This window comes from Perca flavescens, chromosome 5, assembly GCF_004354835.1.
Source record: "Perca flavescens isolate YP-PL-M2 chromosome 5, PFLA_1.0, whole genome shotgun sequence".
Taxonomy (NCBI): Eukaryota; Metazoa; Chordata; class Actinopteri; order Perciformes; family Percidae; genus Perca; species Perca flavescens.
In genome coordinates this window covers 16,593,880-16,617,408 of record NC_041335.1, presented here as the reverse complement: position 1 = coordinate 16,617,408, position 23,529 = coordinate 16,593,880, and the positions used below count along the sequence as shown (strand labels likewise).

The 23,529-nt window shown below is 42.6% G+C and overlaps 1 protein-coding gene across 1 annotated transcript in view; it reads left to right on the top strand.

The window, feature by feature from the left end:
- rgmb (repulsive guidance molecule BMP co-receptor b) overlaps nt 1-23,529 on the top strand; it is a 75,871-nt gene that overhangs the window by 15,672 nt on the left and 36,670 nt on the right. The window contains exons 2-3 of the mRNA XM_028578119.1: nt 10,117-10,185; nt 10,671-10,709. The gene's annotated coding sequence lies outside the window, so the exon portion shown is untranslated. The remainder of the gene's footprint in view (nt 1-10,116; nt 10,186-10,670; nt 10,710-23,529) is intronic.

Here is a 23,529-nt window from a genome sequence, read left to right as displayed (position 1 = left end):
TTATCGACCGCATTTTCTATTGATATTGATTATGTGTCTATCGCAATACATATCGTTATCGTTTTATCGCCCAGCCCTAGGAGCTAGTGGGGGATAAGATGGTGAGGATTATAGTGGGGGATAGGATGGAGAGGGAGATAGGATGGAGAGGGAGATAAGATGGTGAGGGAGATAGGATGGAGAGGGAGATGGGATGGAGAGAAAGATAGGATGGTGAGGGACATGGGATGGTGAGGGAGATAGCAGGGGATAGGATGGTGAGGGAGATAGTGGGGGATAGGATGGTGAGGGAGATAGGATGGAGAGGGAGATAGGATGGTGAGGGAGATAGTGGGGATAGGATGGTAAGGGATATAGTGGGTGATAGGATGGTGAGGGAGATAGGATGGTGAGGGAGATGGGATGGAGAGAGATAGGATGGTGAGGGAGATGGGATGGCGAGGGAGATAGCGGGGATAGGATGGTGAGGGAGATAGTGGGGATAGGATGGTGAGGGGATATGGTGGGGATAGGATGGTGAGGGAGATAGGATGGAGAGGAGATAGTGGGGGATAGGATGGTGAGGGATATAGTGGGGGATAGGATGGTGAGGGAGATAGGATGGAGAGGGAGATAGGATGGTGAGGGAGATAGTGGGGGATAGGATGGTGAGGGAGATAGTGGGGGAGGATGGTGAGGGATATAGTGGGAGATAGGATGGTGAGGGAGATAGTGGGGATAGGATGGTGAGGGATATAGTGGGGGATAGGATGGTGAGGGAGATAGGATGGAGAGGGAGATAGGATGGTGAGGGAGATAGTGGGGGATAGGATGGTGAGGGAGATAGTATGGTTAGGGAGCTAGTGGGGGATAGGATGGTGAGGGATATAGTGGGGGATAGGATGGAGAGGGAGATGGGATGGAGAGAGAGATAGGATGGTGAGGGAGATGGGATGGTGAGGGATATAGCGGGGGATAGGATGGTGAGGGATTTAGTATGGTTAGGGAGCTAGTAGGGCTGGGCGATATGGTTGAAAACTGTATCACGATACAAGTTTTTCATATCGGTCGATATCGATAATTATTGATATTTTTTATGACCTATTTAAAATAAGGACTAGGAGAAAAATATATTAAATTTAAACTTTTTTATTTTAAACTTAACCCTGCTCTGATTATAATCCCCTCAGTTATAAAAGCAGAAATGTCAACACAACCATAGAAAACACTCAAATAATTCAAATGTAAACAGGTCTAAAATCACAATGAACACTTAACAATTATCTCTTAACATTAAGGTGCAAAATTAAAGAATAAGTAAGAAATGCTTAATAAAGTGTCATAAAATAATGCAAAGTGTTAGCTAAATATAAGAAACCTGAGAAGGAACTAGTTTCTGCAGGTTTAGTGCGAGGTTGGTAACCTGGCTTCTGGACAGTGCTCAGCATGTCTGCCTCCGTTATTTCTTTGTAGCGTTTAGTAAGGCGCTGATGCAGAGTACCTCTCCATGGTGGTCTGCTGCTTGTGCCGTTGTTGCAGCTGCAGATGTTGGACGTTGATGGCGAATACGGCTGTGCTCGAAAGCATGAGCGGCTAAAGTGGTAAAACAAGTTTATGGTATTACCAGTGTTGGTGGGGACGGCGGTCTGATCTATTACTGGTCTGACTACGGTCAGACTTATAAAATCCCCAAAACTGCCATACTGACTTTTCCTGTTTTATCAACGATTTCCTCGCCGCTGCGGCACTCACTTTCCACTCCACGGTTCTGTTATTGAAAACACGAGACAGCGATGTGGCGCAACCAAACTTGATACTGTTACATGATTGGCTGTTAGAGTGTCACTCCCCACGTTGCTAGGTTGCCAGAGAGTGAGGGCCTTTGTTCATGCAACCAAACTTGATTCACAACCTCTGGTTTCTTCTGATGAAGAAAAACAAGTTATCGAACGTTTTATCGACCGCATTTTCTATTGATATTGATTATGTGTCTATCGCAATACATATCGTTATCGTTTTATCGCCCAGCCCTAGGAGCTAGTGGGGGATAAGATGGTGAGGATTATAGTGGGGGATAGGATGGAGAGGGAGATAGGATGGAGAGGGAGATAAGATGGTGAGGGAGATAGGATGGAGAGGAGATGGGATGGAGAGAGAGATAGGATGGTGAGGGAGATGGGATGGTGAGGGAGATAGCGGGGGATAGGATGGTGAGGGAGATAGTGGGGGATAGGATGGTGAGGGAGATAGGATGGAGAGGAGATAGGATGGTGAGGGAGATAGTGGGGGATAGGATGGTAAGGGATATAGTGGGTGATAGGATGGTGAGGGAGATAGGATGGTGAGGGAGATGGGATGGAGAGAGATAGGATGGTGAGGGAGATGGGATGGCGAGGGAGATAGCGGGGATAGGATGGTGAGGGAGATAGTGGGGGATAGGATGGTGAGGGATATAGTGGGGGATAGGATGGTGAGGGAGATAAGATGGAGAGGGAGATAGTGGGGGATAGGATGGTGAGGGATATAGTGGGGGATAGGATGGTGAGGGAGATAGGATGGAGAGGGAGATAGGATGGTGAGGGAGATAGTGGGGGATAGGATGGTGAGGGAGATAGTGGGGGATAGGATGGTGAGGGATATAGTGGGAGATAGGATGGTGAGGGGAGATAGGATGGTGAGGGAGATAGTGGGGGATAGGATGGTGAGGGATATAGTGGGGGATAGGATGGTGAGGGAGATAGGATGGAGAGGGAGATAGGATGGTGAGGGAGATAGTGGGGGATAGGATGGTGAGGAGATAGTATGGTTAGGGAGCTAGTGGGGGATAGGATGGTGAGGGATATAGTGGGGGATAGGATGGAGAGGGAGATGGGATGGAGAGAGAGATAGGATGGTGAGGGAGATGGGATGGTGAGGGATATAGCGGGGGATAGGATGGTGAGGGATTTAGTATGGTTAGGGAGCTAGTAGGGCTGGGCGATATGGTTGAAAACTGTATCACGATACAAGTTTTTCATATCGGTCGATATCGATAATTATTGATATTTTTTATGACCTATTTAAAATAAGGACTAGGAGAAAAATATATTAAATTTAAACTTTTTTATTTTAAACTTAACCCTGCTCTGATTATAATCCCCTCAGTTATAAAAGCAGAAATGTCAACACAACCATAGAAAACACTCAAATAATTCAAATGTAAACAGGTCTAAAATCACAATGAACACTTAACAATTATCTCTTAACATTAAGGTGCAAAATTAAAGAATAAGTAAGAAATGCTTAATAAAGTGTCATAAAATAATGCAAAGTGTTAGCTAAATATAAGAAACCTGAGAAGGAACTAGTTTCTGCAGGTTTAGTGCGAGGTTGGTAACCTGGCTTCTGGACAGTGCTCAGCATGTCTGCCTCCGTTATTTCTTTGTAGCGTTTAGTAAGGCGCTGATGCAGAGTACCTCTCCATGGTGGTCTGCTGCTTGTGCCGTGTTGCAGCTGCAGATGTTGGACGTTGATGGCGAATACGGCTGTGCTCGAAAGTATGAGCGCGGCTAAAGTGGTAAAACAAGTTTGTGGTCGTACCAGTGTTGGTGGGGACGACGGTCTGACGACATTGGTCTGACTACGGTCAGACTTATAAAATCCCCAAAACTGCCATACTGACTTTTCCTGTTTTATCAACGATTTCCTCGCTCGCTGCGGCACTCACTTTCCACTCCACGCCGGTTCTGTTATTGAAAAACACGAGACAGCGATGTGGCGCAACCAAACTTGATACTGTTACATGATTGGCTGTTAGAGTGTCACTCCCCACGTTGCTAGGTTGCCAGAGAGTGAGGGCCTTTGTTCATGCAACCAAACTTGATTCACAACCTCTGGTTTCTTCTGATGAAGAAAAACAAGTTATCGAACGTTTTATCGACCGCATTTTCTATTGATATTGATTATGTGTCTATCGCAATACATATCGTTATCGTTTTATCGCCCAGCCCTAGGAGCTAGTGGGGGATAAGATGGTGAGGATTATAGTGGGGGATAGGATGGAGAGGGAGATAGGATGGAGAGGGAGATAAGATGGTGAGGGAGATAGGATGGAGAGGGAGATGGGATGGAGAGAAAGATAGGATGGTGAGGGACATGGGATGGTGAGGGAGATAGCGGGGGATAGGATGGTGAGGGAGATAGTATGGTTAGGGAGCTAGTGGGGATAGGATGGTGAGGGATATAGTGGGGGATAGGATGGAGAGGGAGATAGGATGGAGAGGGAGATGGGATGGAGAGAGAGATAGGATGGTGAGGGAGATGGGATGGTGAGGGATATAGCGGGGGATAGGATGGTGAGGGAGATAGTATGGTTAGGGAGCTAGTGGGGGATAAGATGGTGAGGAATATAGTGGGGGATAGGATGGAGAGGGAGATAGGATGGAGAGGGAGATAGGATGGAGAGGGAGATGGGATGGAGAGAGAGATAGGATGGTGAGGGAGATGGGATGGTGAGGGAGATAGCTGGGGATAGGATGGTGAGGGATATAGTGGGGGATAGGATGTTGAGGGAGATAGGATGGAGAGGGAGATAGGATGGAGAGGGAGATAGTGGGGGATAGGATGGTAAGGGATATAGTGGGGGATAGGATGGAGAGGGAAATAGTGGGGGATAGGATGGTGAGGGATATAGTAGGGGATAGGATGTTGATTGAGATAGGATGGAGAGGGAGATAGGATGGTGAGGGAGATAGTGGGGGATAGGATGGTGAGGGAGATAGGATGTGAAGGAGATAGTGGGGGATAGGATGGTGAGGGATATAATTGGGGATAGGATGGTGAGGGAGATAGGATGGAGAGGGAGATAGGATGGAGAGGGAGATAGGATGGTGAGGGATAGGATGGAGAGGGAGATAGTGGGGGATAGGATGGTGAGGGATATAGTGGGGGATAGGATGGTGAGGGAGATAAGATGGAGAGGGAGATAGGATGGTGAGGGAGATAGGATGGTGAGGGAGATAGTGGGGATAGGATGGTGAGGGAGATAGGATGGAGAGGAGATAGGATGGTGAGGGATATAGTGGGGGGGATAGGATGGTGAGGGATATAGTGGGGATAGGATGGAGAGGGAGATAGGATGGTGAGGGATATATTGGGGGATAGGATGGTGAGGGAGATAGGATGGTGAGGGAGATGGGATGGTGAGGGAGATAGCGGGGGATAGTATGGTGAGGGAGATAGTATGGTTAAGGAGTTAGTGGGGGGTAGGATGTAGAGAGATAGGATGGTGATGGATATAGGATGGTGAGGGAGATAGTGGGGGATAGGATGGTGAGGGAGATAGCATGGAGAGGGAGATAGGATGGAGAGGGAGATAGGATGGTGAGGGACATAGGATGGTGAGGGAGATAGGATGGTGAGGGAGATAGGATGGAGAGGGAGCTGGGATGGAGAGGGAGATAGGATGGTGAGGGAGATGGGATGGTGAGGGATATAGCGGGGGATAGGAAGGTGAGGGAGATAGTATGGTTTGGGAGCTAGTGGGGGATAGGATGGTGAGGGATATAGTGGGGATAGGATGGAGAGGGAGATAGGATGGTGAGGGATATAGTGGGGGATAGGATGGTGAGGGAGATAGGATGGAGAGGGAGATAGGATGGTGAGGGAGATAGTGGGGGATAGGATGGTAAGGGATATAGTGGGTGATAGGATGGTGAGTGAGATAGGATGGAGAGGGAGATAGTGGGGGATAGGATAGTGGGGGATAGGATGTTGAGGGAGATAGGATGGAGAGGGAGATAGGATGGTGAGGGAGATAGTGGGGGATAGGATGGTGAGGGATATAGTGGTGGATAGGATGCTGAGAGAGATGGGATGGAGAGAGAGATAGGATGGTGAGGGAGATGGGATGGTGAGGGATATCGGGGGATAGGATGGTGAGGGAGATAGTATGGTTAGGGAGCTAGTGGGGCATAAGATGGTGAGGGATATAGTGGGGGATAGGATGGAGAGGGAGATAGGATGGAGAGGGAGATAGGATGGAGAGGGAGATAGGATGGTGAGGGAGATAGGATGGAGAGGGAGATGGGATGGAGAGATAGGATGGTGAGGGATATAGTGGGGGATAGGATAGTGAGGGAGATAATATGGTTAGGGAGCTAGTGGGGGGTAGGATGTAGAGAGAGATAGGATGGATATCCCCTTAACGCCGACTGTCGCTAATTTGTATCAAACCCCTTCCATTCCGACTGCAGGCGAGATAGCGTGTGTATTCCCCCCAATGCCGGTTTGTTTACATGCGATACATACCTAGGAACCTTTTGCATGCACTGGTTTCTCGTAGGACCGGTCGGAGTGGGAGATACATCCGGTTCACGTAAGCGAAATTAACCCTAACCCTAAACCTATTCCTACCCCTAACCCTAACCCCCTAACCCTAAACCTAACCCTACCCCAAAATAAACTACTGTCAATGTTAGGGAGTAGGAGAGTGTTTTCTTTCTTGCCGTTGTCAAGATCCATGTATTTGTCATTTACAGTTTAGAAGTTCTAACAACTTTGTGACATGAATGAAATCTACTATGTGTTTTATTAATTATAGAAAATTATAGAATTTTACCATAATGCCTGTTGTCGCTAATTTGCATCATACCTAAATTTATATCTATTCCATATGCTATAGACAAATTTACAATCTCAACTTAATTTAGCATCAGCTTGGAGCCAGAAACACACATAATATTTTGTTTATATAATTGTGAATAAATTCAGGCGTCAAGGGGCTAATCTTGTACAAATGCTGCCTGCATCGCTGCCTCTCTGACACAGTCAAAAACTGTTTGATTCCCCTCTCACACATCTGCCACTCATCGCCTGTGTCTTACCTTAATGCCTTTCCTGTGATAATGCCCCTTACTTCTATCATACTTCTATCTCTTAAGTGAGATCACATTGTATGGTTACTTATTCCTAATATGAACTGCTTCAAATTAAACCTCAAATGCAGGACATTGATTGCATGAGATGACCATAAATTTGGCTGTATGAGTTTGTAAATGGCAGCCTGTGCCCTTTTGTACTGTACTGTGTAGCCTACTGTATATACTATTTCTCATCAAACTGTGATAACTGATTAAATTCAGTATATATATACGTCTGCCATATGTTGCCACCCCTCAAACATTCCTGCCCCCCTCTCGCCACCCCATAAATATTTTTCTAGATCCGCCCCTGCACACACACACACACACACACACACACACACACACACACACACACACACACACACACACACACACACACACACAATATGCCGGGCCTCAGTCTTGCTGAACTGCAGAATGTTGAATAAACCAGTGGAGGAATTCCACTGAGTCAACACAGCCTGTGGAAAAGAGCTCACTGTGACTGTGTGTGTGTGTGTGTGTGTACACAATTTAGAAGAGGTGTTTTACTGACTTTTGTAGAAGAAGAAGAAGAATGCCTTTATTTATCCCGCAAGGGGAAATTCACAATATTATAGTATAATATTACTGTAGACCCTCAAATTTAATTGGCTTTTTTATAAGTAATTAAGTTATTCCAAAACATTGGAAGTGTATTACCCAAGACAAATGGACAAGTCTGCAGACAGCAGGAGTGAGACAATGAGCTTTGTGTGTGTCACTTAGTGTCTGTAAGTGCTCTGCAAGTCTCATGTTATTACACTCAAGGCTCCTGTCTGTACAGTTGTGTCACTGCAGTGTGCTGCATGCATTAACAGCTCCAGCAGGTGTGTCTTGGGTGGTAAAATATACATCCTTACCCACTTAAGCACAAGTAGTGGACAAAAAAACAGGGGGCCGGTACAATATAATGTATTCTAATAAAACAACACCACCACAAACTAGCCATGAAATGAACACAGAGTTGAAGGAGCATGTTTCTAACACAACATCTACAAAAATGGAACATTAGTTGTTTTTAGTCAGTTACTATGTATTATAGGGCTATTGCAGTACAATATATTAGATTGTACAGATTTCCACTCCACTCTATAATGTAACACTGAACAATTAAAAATTGTATGGAACATTTCCCTTTGCTGGATTCATCCCAACGAACATTAATGCAGTATGTCATCCTGTTGAACTGCATTACGTTAAGAATTTTCAGATTTTTCAGTTTTACAGTTTTAAGAACAAAACATGTTTGTTTTCAATTGACTGCAGAAAATATCTTGCAGTTCTTCATTTTGATGCTAGATGGCACTGTGACACAAATGGATAACTGTAGCCGCTTTGTTGTCTCTGGTTAAAGAATTGAATATTGAATAAGATAGAATTGAATATTTTTTTCCTGTATGTGCACCTGGCCTTTTGTTTGAACCGAATTTGATATTATGCAGACACAGTGGTTCTAACAGGGTCAGGCCTTTGATTACTGGATGAGTGTAAGAGGACAGTGACATTGTTGGCAGTACAGTGGTATGGTCTGTCCCACATAGTGAAAAATACCCTAGATGTTATTCAGCTAAAAATCTTGACAGCAAAACATGATTGGACTCTCATGCTTTTAAAAACATTTAAATATATTACAAGAATTGTCAATACATTTACTGTACGCTACTGTAAAAATTGATGCTCTGTAACTGTTATTCTAACTATTTTGATTCCTAATAAGCTACTTGTCTTGAAAGTTATTGTTCTGGCTTCTTTGTTTTGACCATACATATCTTTTTCTGTTCATCTAACCCTTGATTTTTTTTAAATACTATTTTCTCTCTTATTCAATGCTGAAGGCAAATGGGAGCACATTATACTGTAACTCTTTCGCTTGATTAGATACTTGTAACAATAGACCAACTCTGATTATGATTAGATTATCAAATCATCCTGAAACACAAGAGTTGAGGTAGAAGTCTGTAGAGATATGATTGGTTCGGCTGATAGGCTGAGTGTGTTTTTTACTGATAAAACTTGTGGTTTGCTCGTCTGGCTCTTAGCAGCTGCAGATTGAGAGTCTGGAGGCAGAATTTCTTGTTAAACAGCATATGACAGACAAGCGCAGTCGTCTGTTTCACTGAGTCTGGACAGTTACACACAAGCACAGACTAGAGTGACCGATGGTGTGTTAGTCGAGCTGTGGACGGGAGTATTAGAGGGAGAGTGTGTGGACCCGCCTGTGTGGAATTATCTGGAACGTGGTGGAACGGCCATTGCTGCATGCACGTGCACATAAACTCACACACACACACACACACACACACACACACACACACACACACACACACACACACACACACACACACACACACACACACACAGAGATAGTGTCTTCTTTCCAGATGTGCGAGTGAACTTTTTTTGCCATACTTCGACACAAAGCCGCTCTCTTTTCAGTCTTCATACCATTCCATCTTTTTCTCCCTCATTTCTTATTTTCTAAACCTCAGTCTCGGCTGTATAGAATTCAATAAATTTGATTAAAAAGTAGCCATAATGTTTTGAGACACAATCACCTGCACATTTTGTGTTTATGTGAGCACCATGTATGCCCACTGGTCTTTAGATGTATTGTTTAAAATGTGATGACCCCATCCATTTTCTGCGTTTGGAAGGCTGAATATCCTCAATGGACCTGCACTAAATCGAGATCCTTTGATTAGAAATTAATGAGCCCCTCGTTAGCGTAAGATGAAAGTGAGAGCTCCATAGGTCAAAGTGATGAAAGGACCTTTGCAGTTCCGACTGAAGTGAAGTGATCTCTACATTTGATGTACACGTGTATCAAAGCAATCAGCCCTTCCCCCCATTATTTCATTCACACGAAGAAAGAAAATGCTTATGTTTTAATAATACATGAAAGCTAAAAAGTGGTAGCATATCTACTACCCAATCCTATATTAACCCCCAACATATATGTAGTTATTTTACAAATTGCGTAGCACATGTAAAAAATATGTATTTAAAAATGTCTTTTACAGGATGATAAACAAATTAGGCAACTGAGAAAACTCAACTAACCCCTGAACAGCAAACGTCAACTATATCGTTTACTTCTGTACATATTTGAACATAATGCATCTTTCTAAAAAGATGGAGAAAGATTTTCCAAGCTGTTTTCAAAAGGTTGTTTATACCGTGTCTTGTTTGAATTACCTTTACTGTGTTGCTGCAGAGTACACGTGGGATCATGGGAGACTTGCCCCCTTCAGCCCACAGAGGATGAGCGTGAACAATTTTGAGGGTAATGTACATACACACCTAAGCACACCCTCACAATGTCAGCCTGTTAAATTGCGTTCTTGTTGTTTCCCCGATTTAAGCTTCAGGGAGAGAATGCTAAATTGAGGCAGGAATTGGAGAAACTTAGGAAGGTCTCCAACAACAAGCGTGGGCTTTGTTCCTTCGGTATCATCGCTGTGCCTTTAGCCAGCTGCTGTGTGTTTGGAAACATCAAATTTGATTAGATGAGAGCAGAGGAGAGATCTACTTACTCTGCCTGTTCTGCTGCAAGTCTCCTAAACAATAATCTGCTCTCAGGTGCCGGTACAAGCAGCAAATAAACAAGGGGCCTGAGGAGAAATATGAGGAGGGAAGGCATAACCTGTTCCAAACCCCGCTGATACAGCTTCAGAGACAAACATACACTAATGAATATTTTCCTCATTTATCCCTTTATATGTTCATGTTCTCTCTTTCTGAAGTTGTTTTCTCTTACACGTGTTGCAGTGTAGATGTGGGAAAAGACTACCACTACCACACAATAAGGTACAGACAAACCATAAATAAATACAGTGAATTTTACAGCTTACAGTTTATACAGCTTCATTTTACAGATAATATGTTGGCACAAATTGTATGCAGGGTGTGTAACTTTGCATTTTCCCCACTAAAATAAGTGAAAAGAGTGAAATACAAACACATTTATTGATAAAATGCATGGACACAGATCAATTTCTGCAATGTTTGCACCTTGGTTTTAACTCCATGGTTTATTGAATGTTTATCATACTGTTTCTGTATATGTGTATGCACTTGCAATGTATGTGGATGTGTGTGTCTGTGTGTAAGTATACAGTATGTGATCAGTTTGAGCTGACTAGACTGGCTGAATTGTGCTCCACTGTCAGGCAGGCAGGTTGACACTGCACAGAAATAACAAGGTACACGAGGGAAGGTTTGCATAGAGATAAAGACTAGTTGGCAGTACATTGTGTACACAGTGCCACATCCAGTGTAATTCTTAAGGGATCTTGTTTTACTGCCATTCAAAACTGTTTTTAAATTGTGTGGGGATCTGTGTGCGTATGACCAGCAATGTGGACTTACGTTTTAGCTATAGTGGCACATTCCCAAGCCCACAAAAGGTTAGTAATCATGATTTTTTTTATTTGACTGCACACATAATCTTATTAAGTAAAAGGGGAGTTTGAGAGGGGGTTTGTTCTTCTTGCACTTCTTTTGAGTTTTTAAAGTTTTTTTGAGTGAGGATATTGGAGGCATTAAGTCCTCACATCTTTAAGTGGCTTGTGACTTCACAGTGACTTCTTTGAGTCTCGTCATCACTGTGAAGTTGCCAGGCAAACAGCAGAGAGAAGTCACTGTGCCTGGTCAATAAACAGTCCTAGCACGTAACTCCTCCTAAAATCACAAATTGACATTTTTACATTTCAGTTTTTAAAGGGATTACACAAAAAATACATTACACGCCAATTAGTGAGGTTTAGATGTGCTGTTAGGCAGATTTTTTCCCTTTGGACAGAGCCAGCGTAGCTGTTTCTGCTTGTTTTTAGTTATTATGCTAGGCTAAGCTAACAATATTTTTGCTCCAAATAAAGCAGTGATATCAATCTTCTGGTCTAACTCTCGGTAAAAGGTCAAATAAGGGTATAAAATATAGAACAGATGCATAAAATAAAGAACAGATGCAGTCAATGGAGTGTCTTCACAAAAATAACAAGACAAATCTGTGTTTGCGTGTGTGTTTTTGTGTGCATGTGTACGTCTGTGTGTGTGTGTGTGTGTGTGTGTGTGTGTGTGAGTATGAATAATGTAACATGGGACCTAGCCAGATAATAACATGCCACAGTGATAGAGAATGCTGCTAACTAACAGCAGGTCACAGATGATCCTCTCTATCACAAACACAACCCTTGCTTGTCTGACCCTTGTAATAGGATCACTGAGGGATTGGTCCTGCGTCAGTCACAGTGCAGGTGCAATGTGTACTCACACACAAAGGTTCAACCAGCCACCCACACACTCACACACATCATATAGAGGCTGAACATGGCAGTGTATCACTGGAACAGGAAAGCTGCTCTTTATCTCAGAGTTTTCTGTTGTTCGGGCAATCTGATAGCAGCTACATCTTGTGTGTGTGTGTGTGTGTGTGTGTGTGTGTGTGTGTGTGTGTGTGTGTGTGTGTGTGTTTGAATGTGTGCACATTTGAGTGTATCTGTGTGTCTAGTTTAATAGCATTAACTCCTGCAAGCGTGAAATGAGACAATCTCCCACTATCTGTCTTTAAGAGCAGGGCTGAGAGAGCAGAGTGGCTGAAATGAACTGATGGATCATGCAGGCTTCTAGTCAGATGAGCCTGTTAGCTCTAATAGAAACTGTGCTGGTGTCAGTAGAGAGACATCTTGCAGTGAACCACAAAGAATCCTCATATTGTACCTAATATATATTCTGTATTTAATAGCAATTTGTAAGGTGATAGCTTGATGGGATGTGGTTGTGTATTAATTCCAAAGGGAACAATGACATATTTCTGACTGCTAATTTCCTCAGCTCATTTCAAAATCTTTAGGCCACTGGTTTAGTTTAGGTTAGGGAAAAAGACACTAGTAGTCACCAGCGAGCCAGCTATTTAAATGTATGTCAGCACTGATTGACTGTTTTATTGTATTTTCCTCACAGTGTAGTTAATATGTATTGGACTTCAGATTGTTAGGCATTTTGTGTAAAATTGTTTTGCAGTGGTAGAAAATGTAAACACAAGCTTGTTAGATTCTCATAAATTCAAACACTTGCTGGGAAAATCTTCTGGATTGTCCTGACAGCAGCCTTGGCTAGCGATCGATGAGATTACTCCATAAAATCCTGAACATGTTTTCTAAGCCTTGCCGGCAGGTCAGCCATGCTAACTGTGATAACTGCCAGAGATAGCAGATATCAGACTATCACAGACAATCTGAAAAACAGATGTTTTTCTTTTCCGGTTTGGGAGTTTTGAATCTCACTTGTTGTGTCCAAATCCATCTTCCAGTTCTGCATGATTGGTTGCTTTGGGAAAAGTGAAATAACACACACACACACACACACACACACACACACACACACACACACACACACACACACACACACACACACACACTTTACACACAAGCATTGAGACTGTGCATCAAAGTAATCACACCGCAAGGGATGCCGGGTAATTTGGTTAAAGATGTCAGGAACGTAAATCACCTTCAATCAGTCCTGCTCTCTCATTGGTCAACCCTCCCACCTCCAGAAAAACTTCATTGGTCACTCGTCCAGCCGACTGTCTCTGTAGGTCTTGTACTGTTCAGCTGTTGCTCACCAGAAAACATTGGATATATAGGCAAAATTCAAGCTCCAGTGCGAATATCAAAACAAGAAACCTAACTATATATGATTGATGACATAAAAGACAAGGTTGTGTTTCTCTTTAGAGGAATAATTCAACACTATATTTGTTTTCTTGCCGAGAGTTAGATGATAAGTTTGATATCCCTCTCACATGTAGCTAACCAGCCAGCAGAAAACAACATATAACATGGTAATAAGTGAGATTTAGTTGTGCTGGTAGGCAGAGTGTTTTTATACCTTTGGACAGAGCCAGGCTAGCTGTTTCCCTCTGGTTCCAGTGTTTGTGCTAAGCTAAGCTAACTGACTGCTGGAAGTAGCTTCATGTTCAGTGGTGTGATGACAATTACCTGGACCTCAATGTAACAAAAACTAAAGAATTAATTATTGATATAACGAAGAATTGTCTCAAGCCTCACGCCAACATTGTCCATGGTGGAAATGTTGAAATCGTTGACTCACATAAAAACCTGGGAACCATATTTGACTTTAATCTTAAATTTGATAAAAATACAGAGTCAATTGTCAAACAAGGACAACAAGTAATTCACTTGATGCGGAAGTTGAACTCTTTTAATGTCTCTGAGGAAATTTTATGTAGCTTTTATCATTCCTTTATCGGAAGTCTTGTAACTTTTTCATTCATTTGCTGGTTGTATGGGTTGCCTGTGTAGATTCTTTTTAATGCTATCAGGGCGGCGCTATCTTTTCTGCACCAAGGCTGAATTTCGGGAAAGAGACTTCAGATACAGTATTAGGGGACCACTATATATAAAAGCATCCAAAGAGCACCATGTCATGGGACCTTTAAGTATTAAACGTACAAACATGAGAGTGGTATCAATCTTCTCATCTAACTCTTGACAAGAAAGTGAATACACATATTTCTCAAAATGTTGAACTATTCTTTAGTGGCTGACTCATTGCTTTGACAAAGAAGGCAAAGTGTAGCAGAGTCAGCAAGGGACCCTACATCAAATTCACAGTGTGTTAGCTATGGTTTAATTGCTGTATCACGTTAGCTGCTGCAAGATATAGATATTTATTCAATTTCAAATAAATATCCACACTCATTTTGTTTCTCATTTTGAAGAACAGCGTTAAAATTGCAAAGCAGTTTCGCTTGATTATTAAATCAAATATTGAAATTATTTGTCCTCCCTGCCATATGTTTCACATTATAAAACAGTGGTGGTGGAAAAGTTTCAACAACCTGACTGTAGTTTTACTGGAGCGTATATTTCTGTCTGCTATGTGTAGTGTAATGGTAGGAGAAGGCTTGTCACCTGCACACACACACACACACACATACACACACACACGCTTTTACATACACATACTTTAGATGTTCAGGGCTTTGATTTTCTCCAGGGTAGACAGCTCGGGATCTTCAAACAATACCTGGATAACACTCTGACACCCTCACTGCATATCTAGTGCTAATGATTACTTGTTAAGCACAATTCACACACATACACACAGGCATAAACTCAGAGGCCTGAGCTCAGACTTAATGATTCTGTGAACGCTGCACATCTCACCGCCTTTTCCATTCTCTCTTTCTCCCCTCGGGCAAAGACCTTGATCCTTCCACCGACCATTGATTGGGACGATACACAGCATTAATAAATGAAATGAGTGGATGTAGCCAATAAAGAGAAGACACACGCACAGATAGAAATATGTATGATATCCCGAGAATGTCAAACTGAGTGCTGGATGAATGTTTGCTTTCGTGGACGGGGGCAGCGGAGGTGATGGACAGTGAAAGGAGCATACAAATTAACAGCCACCCACGGGGAAAATCATCCCACCTTGGATGTTTACTGCACAGGGACCGCTCTGTGTGAGACTGCGGTTCTCAGTAAATATTCCTGGTATGTGTGTATGTGGTAGTGTACACTCGCGAGAGGGGGTGTTGTGTGGAGTGATGGAAATGTAGTGAAAGAAGAGATTTTGTGTGTGTGTGCACACGCCCTGTCCAGGTGGATGTATTCTAGGTCAGGCTGTTTGTCAGAGCTGAGACCAGATCGATGTGGCTCTAATCTAAGGCAGTATAATGTGATTGATTACCTCATATTCTGAGGCCCTGCACATATACCTCCACTGTGTGTGATGGATGGACGCATACACGCACGCACGCACACGCACTATGGTCAGTTCACCCAAGCAAAAGAATAGATTGGGATGAAATGAAATAAGAACAGATTGGTTTTGCTGGGCACAAGGCTGGACACTCTATCCAAGGGTCAGGAAAGATGATGGGAGCAGAAAATGTTCATTGATACCATCTTTCATGTGTGAGATGTTTTTCTGAAATTGGTTTTCCTTAGCTGAATTGGCTGTGCTATTTTTTATCTTCGTGTGTGTTAATGTAAATGTGAAAGTGCACGTTGTTGACAAGATGTTTGTTTTCGTTAAGCTGTGGTCGTGGAACACTGACCGATGAAAAATCAGTTTCGTCTGAGCAACTGGAGGAGTGTGTTAAATGAGCAGAGCTACTTGCCACCATAGCGTGGCGAGGTGTTTGCATAATTTACATGTTTGAAATGTTAATGACACCTGTAGGCTACGTTGTAGTGAAACTACTCATAAGTGAATATAATTAGATAGTGTGCATATAATTGTTGGTATTTTTGTGAGTTAACAGATTTTCCTATATGTGTGTGTGTGTTCTTGGTTATTTGCTCTGTGTGTATGTACAGCACGTGTTTCTGTATTTGAGTGTGTTTTACACACTTGGGCTTCAGCATCTCCTCATTGACATGCATGGTGTCAGGAACCTCATTTGAACTGCTGGTAATGGGCTTTGCTGTGTGTTTGCCTGCTGGGCTGTACTGCCCTGTCTCTTCTGAGAAATAATGTATTGTTTGAAAATTCACCACGAATCCCCCCTTGAGTCCTTCTCATTGCGGCTTGAAGCCTTCATTTTTTCTTCACTTGAAGTAAATAAAACTTGCATTATTGATATGTTGATACCAAAGTTTACTTTTCAAAAACACAACAACACACTCAAGTGGGGCTGCAGCGACCTTCAGCCATTTAGGCCTATGGAGTCTACTGTTACATGATATCAGAATAAGTCCTTTAAAAGATAGTTTGATGTTTTGGAAAAGCATTGAGCTATCATTTTCTTCTCCCAATTAATTGCGTTCCCCTCAGGGCTCAGTTCTCGCTCCAATTTCCTTGCTATTGGGAGTTCTCCTATGAATACTTGCATCAGTTTAGCATAGATCTTGGACGCTAATCCTCTCACAGGAAAATCAACAAACTATTTAATGACTGGGTGCGCCTCAAGACTGTTCCCCCATGGCACTCCATAACATTTTAGGGCTGATCTTAAGCTCAGATTCAAGAAGAAGGATGTCCTGGGGACCTCAAAACTAGCTCTCAGGTCTTCAAAACTCAACATACCTTTCTCATTGAATAGCTGGTTTACATTATAAATGCCTCTGTCACTCCACTGGTTATAAACAAAAGGTTTGTTACCAGACATTAAGTGTGTACTTTTTTGGACACACACCTGCAAAGGCAAGGTCTTACAGTCTTAGACTTCCAGTGAGGTTTTGCTCTATTTCTTTCCATGGGACTGATACTTTTTTGGCCATTTTAGGTCTTTATTTATATAGGACAGCTGAAGACATAAAAGGGAAGAGAGAGGGGGAATGACATGCAGCAGAGGGCTGCAGGGCGGAGTCGAACCCGCGGCCTAAACCTCTATATGTGGGCGCCTGCTCTACCAGCTGAGCTACCCAGGCACCCATTTCTGTTAAATAAAATTTTCTTGACTGCATCACATTCAAGGTTACATGGTTGACACCTTACATCTTTCCTCACAGAGCTATGCGGTTTCTGTGACTGTATTTAAATATATGCTGGACTTCAAATGCAGCATCACAAGAATCCTAATGCAGTTCAGGTCGGGTCCAGCCACAACCCCTGAGGTGGACTATGAGCGCCTTTTGGCCTAAATACATATCTCCCAGTCTACGCCTGTAGCTGTACAGGACCACACTCACCACATGCAAACACACAACTGAACACAGATAAACCCCCTCTGCTGGATTTATCACAGCTAGTCACTTGCCAAATGGGTGAACCACTCCCTGTCTGTCCCCCACTTTCTCTCTCTCTGACTCCCCTCTTCTCCCTTTTGGACCTGCCTCCATGGCTCCATATTGTCGTTTTATCTCTCTCCATTTCTCCCCATCCCATTCATCACTCTGCCTCCATTGCACCATGGGAGGAGGAGGATGGTCCTTCATGTTGTTCCCGGGTTTGCTTCTCTGAAGTAACTGTGTGTGCGCTTGCATGAGGGCATGAAAGAGAGAGACGGAGCATCTGAAAACACCATTACAGACCAGGTGTCCTTCCATCTGTGCTGATCATTTTTAACTTCTTCCTCTCTCTCTGAGTCTGCCTCTTTCTGTCACACCCATACTGTCCTCACATGACTCACATCTACACAAAGACATCCGTACAGGGCGGCATGACATTACTGAAATGACATTCTGCAAATGTGAAAATGAGTTAAAGCAATGGAAAAAGAGGGATAGGGCAGATTAGGGGTGGTGTTGAAGAAGAAGAAAAAAAAGGGAAAAAGAGTACTGACTGGTGGGCAGAGAGATAAGGAACAAAAGAAAGAACAAGACAAAAGACAATGCTACAGAGGGAAAATAACCAGTGTTTACAGGGATTAAGATGAAAAAGAAGGAACAAAGAGGTTTTATGTGCTAGTAGAAATTAGTATTTGAATAAAGAAATGGCATATGAATATTAAGGGAAAGGGGGAGGCTATGGAAATATAAATGTGGCAGAGGCATTGGTTAGGTCATCACTGCTGACATACATGCAATTTTATGCAGTGTTTGATGTGTGTGTGTGTATGCAGGAGAGCCAGGGGAGTCTATATAGTTCAGGCTCACCATTAAAACATGTCTGAGGGCTGCAGGAGGCAGCTGAGACTCCCCTGGGGGAGAACAGCTCACTGCCTGGATGGATACATGGATGGATGGATTAATGAATGTTTATGTGGATGTATGGATGGATGAATGGTACTGATATGTTAAGATGGATTGTCAGATTGACAGGCTGACGTATAGATAGAGATGTTTACCTGTAGATAGATTGGGGGCGGGGGGACTGATTACTTAATATTAAGCTTCAAAACAGATATCAGTGTGGTGAGGTCTATAGGTAGACATTTTCAAATATTTTTCAGCCCTGTCAAAAATATCTGTCAATGCTGCAATTTCAGAACCAAACAATGTTCACTGTAGCAGCACGGTTGATATATTATTGAGCATGAAAGTGGCAGTCCATGTTTAGTGGTGGTAAGCGGTCGTTGCTTAGTTGTTTTTTGCATTGCACCTCCTAATGATCAATAACATGTGCAAACGAAAATTATGTTATTGTCTTTTCTCTGCATTTTCCGTTCCCAGATTTTGGTATGTTATGGGTTTTCTTCTGTTCAGCCATGTTGAACATCAGTACTTTTACAAAATACCTGTTTCTATCCCTACCACTGTACGGTTGCTGCCACAATTGCTCATTGTATCACTTTTTTTCATAGACCAGAAGGTACAAACAACACAGGTTGTCTCTACTCTGATACATTCATTAGCAAACAGGCCTAAATTCACCTTTTATTATGCCGGACCTTCCTTCTTAAGGATCCCTTAGGGCTTTGAAGAAGAGGAAAATGTCTATGTATTTTAGATCAACTCGTCTCTCTGTTTTCCTGGAGGACTGAACTGATTGTGTGTGTGGGTGTGAAAGTCCCTCTTCTCTGCTCTGTCCCAAAGAGCCACATGACCTGATCAGGCCATCACTCATGTACACCCACACACGTCACATCACCCTTCTTCAGCTGTGGTAAAATATGACCATGCACTAATAATGATGTTGTTTGTCATTATTCACTACCACCTCCTCTTATCTGACATTTGTGTTTGTGTTGTTGGATATTCTGTGATATATGTATCTCTTCTGATTTATTGATGGCCTCAGGTTTAGCTGAGGCACTTAAAGGCTTCCTATTTGAAATAAACCAGAGAGACTGTTGTAGGCTCTGTCTGCCTCTCAGGGGAAAAGTTAAAAATAAAATGTTTTGATTTGGCAGTCTTTGGACAACTTATTTTGTTGATGATGTCTGGTAAATGTTTTGTTCAGAGGGCATGTTTTCGAGTTTACGCTGGTTTAGCAGTAGTAGAAGGTGTACAAATCAGTGCTGACACACCTGGAAGCACTGAGATGAGAAGAAAATCTGCACATGCACATTTGTCACACGAGCAACCATGGTTACAATGACACACTTTGCCCCAACAATGGCAGCCAGGCACTTGACCCACTTTTGCCCCATCTGTAAAAGGGGGCAATAGTCTCCCTTACAACCATCAACCCAGGCACTGTAACCTTAGAGCATCATGGTACTACACGTGAAGCTCTCCTCAGATTTGTGTCTGACATCTCAAGACTCCCAGCAGCTCCAGGTCACCCAGAGGCCAGCCAATCAGAGGGCTTGTAGTAAAGTCCTCGCCAGACCCCCCTGGCAGAACCAAGAAGCATTACAGTGTATCATCTTAATCAGACAGACATCTGGAGAGAGTGAGTCTGGAGCTCCTACATTTATTTGTCCTACCTCTGTAGTTTTATGAATGGTTTTATGTTGCCCCTTGTGCCAAACACAACACCTTATTTGATCCGGATTATCACACAATCAAAGGAGCAAAGGGAGAAATAAGAGTGAAGTCTCTCTGTCTTTCTCCCTCAGAGGTGATTTAAGCTATGAGCTCTGGAGTCAGACGTCTGTATGTATCAGCTCAACCATGCATGTGTGTTGTGTGTATTTATTGTGTGTGTGTGTGTCTTTGGGTCTGATTGAATGTGTAATTTTGTGTGATGTACTGTAGCAGGCACCTGCTGGTGCACTTTTATGGGACTGACCTCACAGACACACTCTCGCTGCGCTCCAGACGCAGGTTTAGGGCATTAAGTATATTGGCGGTAGTGAAATGGAAAAATGGTCCACACAGCCTGAAACAGAACGGTTTGTTTTATATTCCACCATTGTGCAAACAGGTTCCCTCATTCAATGTTACAGACACTAGTTGTTATATATATAAAAAAGCAGGGGGGCTTTTGAGATGATGTGTCTTGTTGTTATTTTAGGGGTGTCTTGAAAGAATACTGCACTGATTTAGCATTGCACTCCACTATAACAGACTCACTATAGACAGTTTCTATAAAAAATTATCAATTGATGTACCAGAACCAGAGATATTGTATTTTTTATTCTTCTGCTCCCTTGTCAAAAACCTGTTGCCTAAATTACCCACCAAACTTGAACACCGACAGTTCGGTCGGAGATTCCGGTGTCTTATGCTAGTCGTGGCTAATGTAGTCTCAGGGCGCTAGAAAGTGCGCCAGGCTTTAAAGCCAATTTTATATAGTTGCCAAATGGTGGAATTGCAACTTCTGTGTCCGTCACGTTATGCCCTTTGGCCCAAAAAGACTTTTACTCTTAGATTTACATGGTGAAAGAGACGTCTGTAAATCAGTGGATACATTTTTTGGAGCATCACAACTCCCAGGAAATGATTTGTTTCACTATCAGAATTTGATCAATTCAGTCCGATAACATTTGGAAAGTTTAGATGAGCTGCACAATTAAATCATTCAATCGCCATTCAAGTTAGTGTGCCTGCTGGGCCACACAGTGTGGAAGTAGTGCTGATCATCCGGGTAATTTTAGACGTGGCAGTTGAACTTTTTTTAGTGTCATGTACCACTGAGCAACTCTCATAGGAAGCAAAGGGGCTCCGCCTGGAACGCTGTATCCAGTTCTCTTTATACATCCATGGCTAGCCTCAAGCAGAGATGAGGAGTTGACTACAGAGGTCTGCTAAGCTCACTTCTTTTAAGCTCCACACCCCAAGATTTATCAGATTTCGTGCAGCTTTTTCTGGAGCCAGAAAAAGCTTTATACAACATTTTCCACATACAGTATGCAGTAGTACTCCCCAAGAACTTTGAAGTGTAAATTCAGTGTAGTTCCCCTTTAATGAATGTTGCATTAAAACATTAGTTGGCCTTATCGGTGTTTGACAGTGATTGTGCATTTGATTGCATTGACCATTGTTTTCATACTCAGAAAAACTATAATAAGAACATTTGTCTTGAACATTATGCCCTGCAGCAACCACTTGGAACCAATCACTGCAATTAACAATTCTATTATGGGGGAAGAAAATGAATTGCTGGGAATTTAATTAATTACACATTTGTTTCTTGCAGCAGCTAAAAAAATGGCTAAGATAAGCTTTGAAATAAGCGTAATTTAAAAAAACTGCTGATTCATTCCTCCATGTTTCATGAAAATAGTGCCAGTAGTTTTGTAATTAATGCACAGGTAGAAACAGATCTATCAGTCCCTACTACTCATTCAGCCTTGGGCACAAATAATACATTCAGTGTTTGTAATTAGGTAGACACGGTCTTGTTTGCAAGTATTTTTTCATCAAATTTGCATACTAATATGCATTGTGTTTGTACAGCATTGTGTAATTGTTTGTTTATCTCCAATTGTAAGCCTTCCCAAAGGTTAATAGAGCCAGTTTGGTGTCAGTTTCCTTTTCAAATGTCAGTCACTCAGACTGTCTCTCAGTGGATCAAAAAGACAACAGCGACATCTTTCTCCTGCTCTGTTTTCATGCTGAGATGTAGCACCTGGGACATACACTCCCCTCATTTAGCCCATCTCCCTCCCTGAGCTTCCTCTTTACTCCTTCAGTCCTCTCAGCTTAATTTTTTTTATTTTTATCCAACCCCAGTTTAATTCTTCTTCTTTCCCTTCCTCTCCTCAAAATCTCCCTGTCTGCTTCCCTTTCTTCCCCTGCCTCATAGGCGGCGGGTGAGGTGGAGGTTTGGGTAGGCTAATGTGGGAGCTAGGGAGGTAGATTTGGATAGCTTAGGCCGCATACACACGATCCTTGGTAAAACCGCTCTGAGGACGCGCTCGTTGCCACTAACTAGGCTATGATCCGTAACGTTGCATGATGACCTTATGTTTTGATCCGACAGCTGTTTAGAGATTGCTGGATTAATGGCCATCTTAAATAAAACAAGGATGTCAACTTCCGAACTGAGACGGCACTGCATCTCTTCTCTTTTATAGCCTAATCGAATAACATGACACAGTCAATGGCAACACATGTCAGAATTCAACACTTCTGCTTTACCCTTGACAATAAAAAGCACTACGACCTATGAATATTTCACTGAGAGGTTACACAATAAAATACATTACAATAATAATTATATTTTCCACACGTGGCATATCAATACATTACTGTCATTTAAAAAACTAAAAGTCTTGCCTTAATGTAGCAATAGCGCTGCTTCTTTTTGGCATCACAGACTTTTTCTGTGAGGTCACTCTCCACATGTAGCAGGCTCAGTTTTGACAAATATAATTTACGACATTGTCATCAATATATTTTATGTAGCCTGATGATTTTTTAGTCCACTCCCGAATCACCCATTCCCCTTTCCCGACACTGCCTTTGATTACCATGACAACCAAACCTAAAAGACGAACACAGAGTGGCCACAGTGCTTCAGAGTCGCTTTCAAAAGACTTAAAACACTTGTTGGGGAAAGTGGTCACAGCAAAAAAAGCAGTAGGGTAATACAGGGAATACACTGGGATTTGTATGCTTTAACTTTAGCGTAGTTGTGTGCACCAGGGACGTGCACAGACCCTCCATTGGAGGGCCCCTCCAAATATCTGTGCACGTCCCTGGTGCTCTAATCTGGTAAAAAAAGGCAGACTGTGGCTGCACTCAATGATTCTGGTTGAGATAACTAATGTTATGATTTGACAAAGGTTTGAAATTATTTGATAAATAATATTTATGTGTTTCAAATATGACATTTTCTCAAGACCTGCTACTCTTCCTTCCCCACCCTACCAGCA